Source organism: Lampetra fluviatilis, chromosome 37, assembly GCF_964198595.1.
Source record: "Lampetra fluviatilis chromosome 37, kcLamFluv1.1, whole genome shotgun sequence".
In the NCBI taxonomy this organism is placed as follows: Eukaryota; Metazoa; Chordata; class Hyperoartia; order Petromyzontiformes; family Petromyzontidae; genus Lampetra; species Lampetra fluviatilis.
The window spans coordinates 5,824,634-5,830,633 of record NC_136311.1 but is presented as its reverse complement, the minus strand read 5'-3'; the positions used below and the strand labels follow the sequence as shown (position 1 = coordinate 5,830,633).

The 6,000-nt window shown below is 49.4% G+C and overlaps 1 protein-coding gene across 2 annotated transcripts in view; it reads left to right on the top strand.

Annotated features, from left to right (window-relative positions):
• The first annotated feature begins 4,198 nt into the window (after positions 1-4,198).
• The window catches only part of LOC144945283 (smoothelin-like), a 130,665-nt gene continuing 128,863 nt past the window's right edge, over positions 4,199-6,000 (top strand). For both annotated transcript variants that reach the window (XM_078873679.1, XM_078873680.1), the window contains exon 1: positions 4,199-4,550. The gene's annotated coding sequence lies outside the window, so the exon portion shown is untranslated. The remainder of the gene's footprint in view (positions 4,551-6,000) is intronic.

Sequence of the window (6,000 nt, the reverse complement as noted above, 5' to 3'; positions counted from 1 at the left end):
AAGGGAAGTAATAAAATAATAAAAATAGAACATAATAAAATAATTCTCACGACGTTTCGGCCACAACGCAAGCAGCCGTCCTCAGGTGAAGACCAGGTCTGTCGGGGAGACAGCGTCTGAATGAAACACCACCATGCATGGAGCGTATATTTAAGCTGGGTTGGAAGGTTAAATATACGCTGTGACCGAAACGTCGTGAGAATTATTTATTATTATTTTTATTATTTTATTATTTTATTACATCCCTTCTACGTGACTTTACCGAAAGAACCAAGAAGATAAATATCATAGTTTCATTAAACACCTTGACACGACGCACAATTGCGACTGCCACCTCGAGTGTGGGGTAGGAATGGAGGAGGGGTCGGCTCACCTGACGCGCATGTCGCCTCTTTAAGGAGCGTGCTTCGTGACGGTTATTTATTCAGGACTCACCGGTCTCGTATTTGTCACCTGCATTGGGCGAACAAAAATGCATCTTCTCGTTACTTTTGGTTGCCGACCCTCGGGAGTAGACGAACGCGGTTCAAATTGGTGTCATGCCCGCGCTGTTCAACGTGTTTCGTGTCGTTCTAAAATGTCTTGTGTCATTTTCAAATGTCTCGTGTCGTTTTAAAATGTCTCATGTCGTTTAAAAATGTCTCGTGCCGTTTTAAAATGTCTAGTGTCGCTTTAAAATGTTTCATGTCGTTTTAAAATGTCTCGTGCCGTTTTAAAATGTCTAGTGTCGCTTTAAAATGTTTCGTGTCGTTCTTAAATGTTTCGTGTCGTTTTAAAATGTCTTGTGTCGTTTTTAAATGTTTGGTGTCGTTTAAAAATGTTTCATTTCGTTTTAAACTGTTTCGTGTCGTTTGAAAATGTCTCGTGTCTTTTTAAAATGTTTCGTGTCGTTTAAAAATGTTTCGTGTCGTTTAAAAATGTTTCCTCGCGATTGCGCTATCGGCACCGCATTTGTCAGGTGACGGAAGTATCTGCTCGGAAACTCTCGCGGAGCAAGCGCGGAGAACTTCGTGTGAGCGAGCGACACGCGGAAGTGGATGCCACAGAGCCACCTCTGAAAATCATTGAAGTCATCTCTAGATCCACGCAGTGCAAGAGCAGAACCTTCCATCTCGGAGATGGAAGTTAGCCAAACTACGCAACAGAACCACATTTAACGTGATGTTATTTTTTTGTGGGGAGCGGCAGTGCAGTGGTAATGCAGCAGTTAGCACGCTGGGCATCAAGCCCGGCCACCCGAGTTCGAATCCTGCTCACGGTGAACACCAGTGACGATTATCATGAACCAGTCATGGGCCTCCCCTAGGTCGACTCAGCCTCAAATGAGTACCTGATGCAGGGTGTGTTAACATCGCCACGAGGGAGACAAAGGCGGCCGGGCGTGGTGTTGGCCAGCCACCCCCCTCGTGTGCCGTTCCGGCCTTCATAGGTGCTACTAGTTAACACCACTTGCCCCAATGGTCTGTGAAGGCTACACGGGGGATCTTTGCATTTTGTGTGCGGTCATTGGCAACCAGGCTGAAACCATCAATCAGCACGCCTGCGCGCGATTCGAACCCAAGGATCTCAGCGGCGTCGGCTCAGCGCTCTGACCCTCCGAGCCATCCATGCGGTTACCTCCCAACGGACGACGATGCCAACATTTTTTGTTCGTATTTTTTTTGTTGCTAACCCAGAGCCGTAAACTTCAACCGTCACCTGGGTACTTTGCGAGCGTTGCAAGAGACGCCCCCCCCCACCCCCCGTTGTGTTGTACGCGGAGTTTCGTTGGGGGGGGTGGGGAGTGGGGGGTTGGGAGCTGGGTGGAACTCTGTTGTGCTTGGCGGGCTATATCTGCGCTAAGTCGGGCCGTGTTCTAGGAGGGGAGCATGATGTCATTGCTTGTTTAAGAAAGCACAACTTCGAACTCGATATTTTCACAGCGGCGGGCCCCTGTTAAGGCTCATTTAGGTCATTCGAGCCTGGAGGAGAGATTCCCCCTACCCCCGTAGCATGGAATATGTTAGAGGTGGCGAGATGTTAACTATCTCGCCTGGTATACAGGAGGTCGTGGGTCCGATCGCGACACTGACGTCTGCTGTATGTTTGGAGTCTGCGTGTCTGCATCTCCCCGTGGTCGCGTGGATTTTTCTCCGGGTACCTGGTGTCATACATTTCCACGTGATAAGCCACTTCGTTGGGCTATCATTTGTGATAGCCAGATCGTTTCTAAACAAATAGCTACATTTAACACGTAGGCTTTCGCGACCAATATTATTCATAATCAACGTTTTTGGGTTTAATTGTAAATGTTGTGGTTTCACGCTTCAACACACCGGTGGGCTAAAGCAGTGAACTATTTGTCTTTTGTCAACGTAACACTTTTTTACTGATTGGCCGTGTCGGGTGGTGGAGGGTTACGACACATTTATAAATAACGCGATCTAAACCCAAAAACGTTTATTATGATTATAAATAGCTACATGGCTCAGTGGGCCTTACCTGGTAAAATAAAAAAAAACGTTTAGTTTCACGCTCGAGGTGGCTATTGTTGTTGCGTCCTGCCTCTATCCGACCAGAGTCCTGAACGTTCGGACTGACTTGCATGGTTCCACGTGCACATGGCCAGCAGAGAGACGGGCTAACAATCAACGAATGTGTTGAGTATTGTTTGTTGTTGTTGTTATGTTCCTCGTCAAGGGAGAATAGATTATGAACAGGAACAAAAAAACTGTTACACGGTGTTAACACGCAAACACCAGTCATCATCGTCGCAGCAACAGCGGCTTGTGGCTGGCAATCGAACACACAAGGCGATCACCGCATCACGCGGCGCTTTCAGGTGCGTTTCTGCGGCCGTCTGGAACGCTCTTCCTTCCGATATTAGGAAGCCACTGGAGCTATGCACTTTAAATCATCTAGTTTGAAAAATCGAAAAATAGATTGAAAAAACTTTTTCTTCGGAACTGTTTTGTGTGTTTAGTTTGATGTCCATTCCCCGCACCTCCCATTAGCACGGTTGGCTACGTACGGTGCGAAAGAAGTTCAACAACACATATACGTACACGTGTGTACTTGTTCACCGCTGGCAATGCAGCAGCGTCACCACATACGCCACTGACATTCGTGAGTAATAAATATATAAACATTTCTATTTTAACATTTCACCGAGATAACTAATCCCTTCAGATTGAAAATCTCGTTTGTCACGAGTGTTCAGGGCATCAAGTGACACATACTCACCTGACGTAATGACACGGATATATAAGCATTTTATAATCTATAACTTACACGGAATGCAATGAACATCGCACCACAGTCAAACGCATGAAGGATGCATTAATTAATGAGTCAATTACATGATTAATGTATCAATTAGTGTACACCGCCAGTTCACAAAGGATATTTCATCTAACATATGTCGTCATCGTCATCATCATACGCCTTGCTCTATCCACTGCGGGTCACGTGATGTAACAACGATCCATCTGTCTCCTCCTGCACGTGCGCCGATCTCATCGCTCCACTCCTTGAGTAGGAAGCCGTTTGCCGCGTGGCCGCAGAATGTGAGACGTTGAGCAGTCTGGCCACAATGGCATTAAAAATAAATGTCGCGTAAAGTTGACACTGAGAAGCAGAGACCCACGCTACCCTGCATCTTCCCGAAGCACTGAGTCACCTTTACGCATGCGCGTATGTTGAACTTCTTTCGCGCCGTACGTAGGCAACCGTGCTAATCCGTGGTGCTCATGAGATTGCCCTTTACTTTATAAATATAGATATATTTACACCCCTTTGTCCATCCACTCCTGGATGAAAACCTCCCCACGCCGTGTCGGTTTTGTTGGGGGTTGTTCGACCATACTTCACCACGCCGGTCAGTGCGTATCGGCGAAGGAGGGAAGCCCAAGAACCTGCTTCGGCTATCGCTTCGCAAAACATTCGCCGTGATCAGGAATCGAACGGGCGCTAACCACAGCGCCACCGCTCCCCACCCCCCACACACCCCCCCGCCCGCAACCATCCAAAACCACATACTCAAAAAATAACCAATAAACAACATCTGAACCGGTGCTGCACAAGTGGATTTCGATTGCCCAATTGGACACGACCGAGAAGAGAGAGAGGCGACGGGGCCACGCATTGGCCACGTCCCCCCGGCTCGGCCCCTCCTCCTCCTCCCCAACTCGTCGAGCTAGAGAGTTTGCTCTTTACCCAGCCCGTGCTCAAAAAGCGAACGGGGCTGCCCGCCCTTCTCCTCTGGCTCGCCCTTTGCATTTTCCGGAGCATGCTTCTTGACGATTGCCTCTGCAGCAGCAGCAGCAGCGGCGGCGGTGGTGGTGGTGGTGGCGGCAGCAGAGGCAGCGTCGCGGCTCGGAGGTTCCAAGGGGGGACATTTGAGCCCTCGGCATCCCGTCCACAGGTGGCTGGGCCGGAGCACCTGAGGCCGGCCCGTGGACATCCCGTTCCCGTGTGCTGTCACCTTCCGCGACTGAGCTGAGTGGCCCACGGAGTTCTTCCCATCGCGTGGACTTCCAGAAGGGGGAGAAAAAAACCCCCCAATATCAACGGTACTCTTGGAATTTCTGTTGTTGTTGTTGTTTTTATTGTCGTGATGATGCCGTTGTTCTTATCTTCTTTCTGTAGAAGAGCAAAGGGCCACGGGTGCTGTGGTGTGAATTTTGTTTGTGTGGGTTTCCGCCATGTGTTACGTGCCACGTGCCAAAAAGCGAATCAAATTGTGACCCTGAATTTGTCACAATCGCGGGGTCGTGGGAGCGGAGATTGATTGCCCCGTGTGTACCACAGGGCGCCCTCCACGTGCACGCACATCCACACTCTGCTATTTGTCAATCCACTGCTGGATGAAGGCCCCCCCCCCCCACGATGAACTCCTCCCTCCCTCTCTCTCACCCCCCCCCACACACACACACACGTGTGGTTTTGTCGGCGTGTTCTGTATAACACGTTCAAAACAAAAGTGGGCTAATAACTGTAAAAAAGCCTCGGATTTCCTAACTTTCCACTTACACAATCGTTGATTGTAGCGCATTGAAAAGTACATTTTCTGGGAGGTTATTCCGCGCTTACATCGTTTCCGCACATGCTGTTATTGTTGTTCGCAACGGGAAACGTCTTTTTCACCAAGGCAACGTTGCCGTTTCTGATTGTTATTGTTTCGAGTTTTTTTGCTGTTGTAAAATATTAATTTAATTATCTTGTATTGACATTTCGGCGACCTTTGCGTCGATGTGTACACCGTGACCTTTTTTTTTCTTCCCGGAGGGAAAGGCGAATGGGAAGGAGCGCGCTCCCCTTTTGGCTCGAGTCCCACCATTCGGGGGGGGGGGGGTGCAGGGCCCTTTCCCAGTTTCTATTGTGGACAGCGACAGATGTCTTGGAGCGCACGGACGGGAATCTTGACTCATTTCCTGAAACCTCAACCTTCTCCCACCACGCTCTGCAGCTCCCCCCCCCACAGCCCCTCCCCCACGCCCCCCCCCCCGTTCTCCAACTCTTAGCTCAGACGTCTCCCCAGGAACGTGTACCATGATGTTGCTGTCAAAGTTTAACAACGACGACGACGACAAAAAACGCGCAAATGCAAAAGCAGAATTTGTATTTTATTTTTCAACCCCATGATTAATGTTAAAGATGTGGCACGCCGTGCATTAGTAACGCACATTGCAGAGACGATGTCTGCGGGTTTGACTGCCGTCCAGGCTGAGAGTTTGAGGCTTTTCGCGATCGTGCCCGAAAGCCCTTGCGACGTTTGTTTGTTTTTTGTCGGTGCTCTAGCGGCGTGTTGGTTCGGCTTCGTGTCTGACGTTTCGCTCCAGCAAACTGAATCTCGAAGAAGCTCCGAGCACGGCACGTGGAGTAGAGGGCGGGACATGGGCGCGGTGGCGAGATGTTAACTACCTCGCCTGGTATACAGGAGGTCGTTGAGTTTGATTCCGACCCTAACGCCTGCTGTATATTTGGAGTTTGCATGTCTCTCTCCCCGTGCTCGCGTGAAAT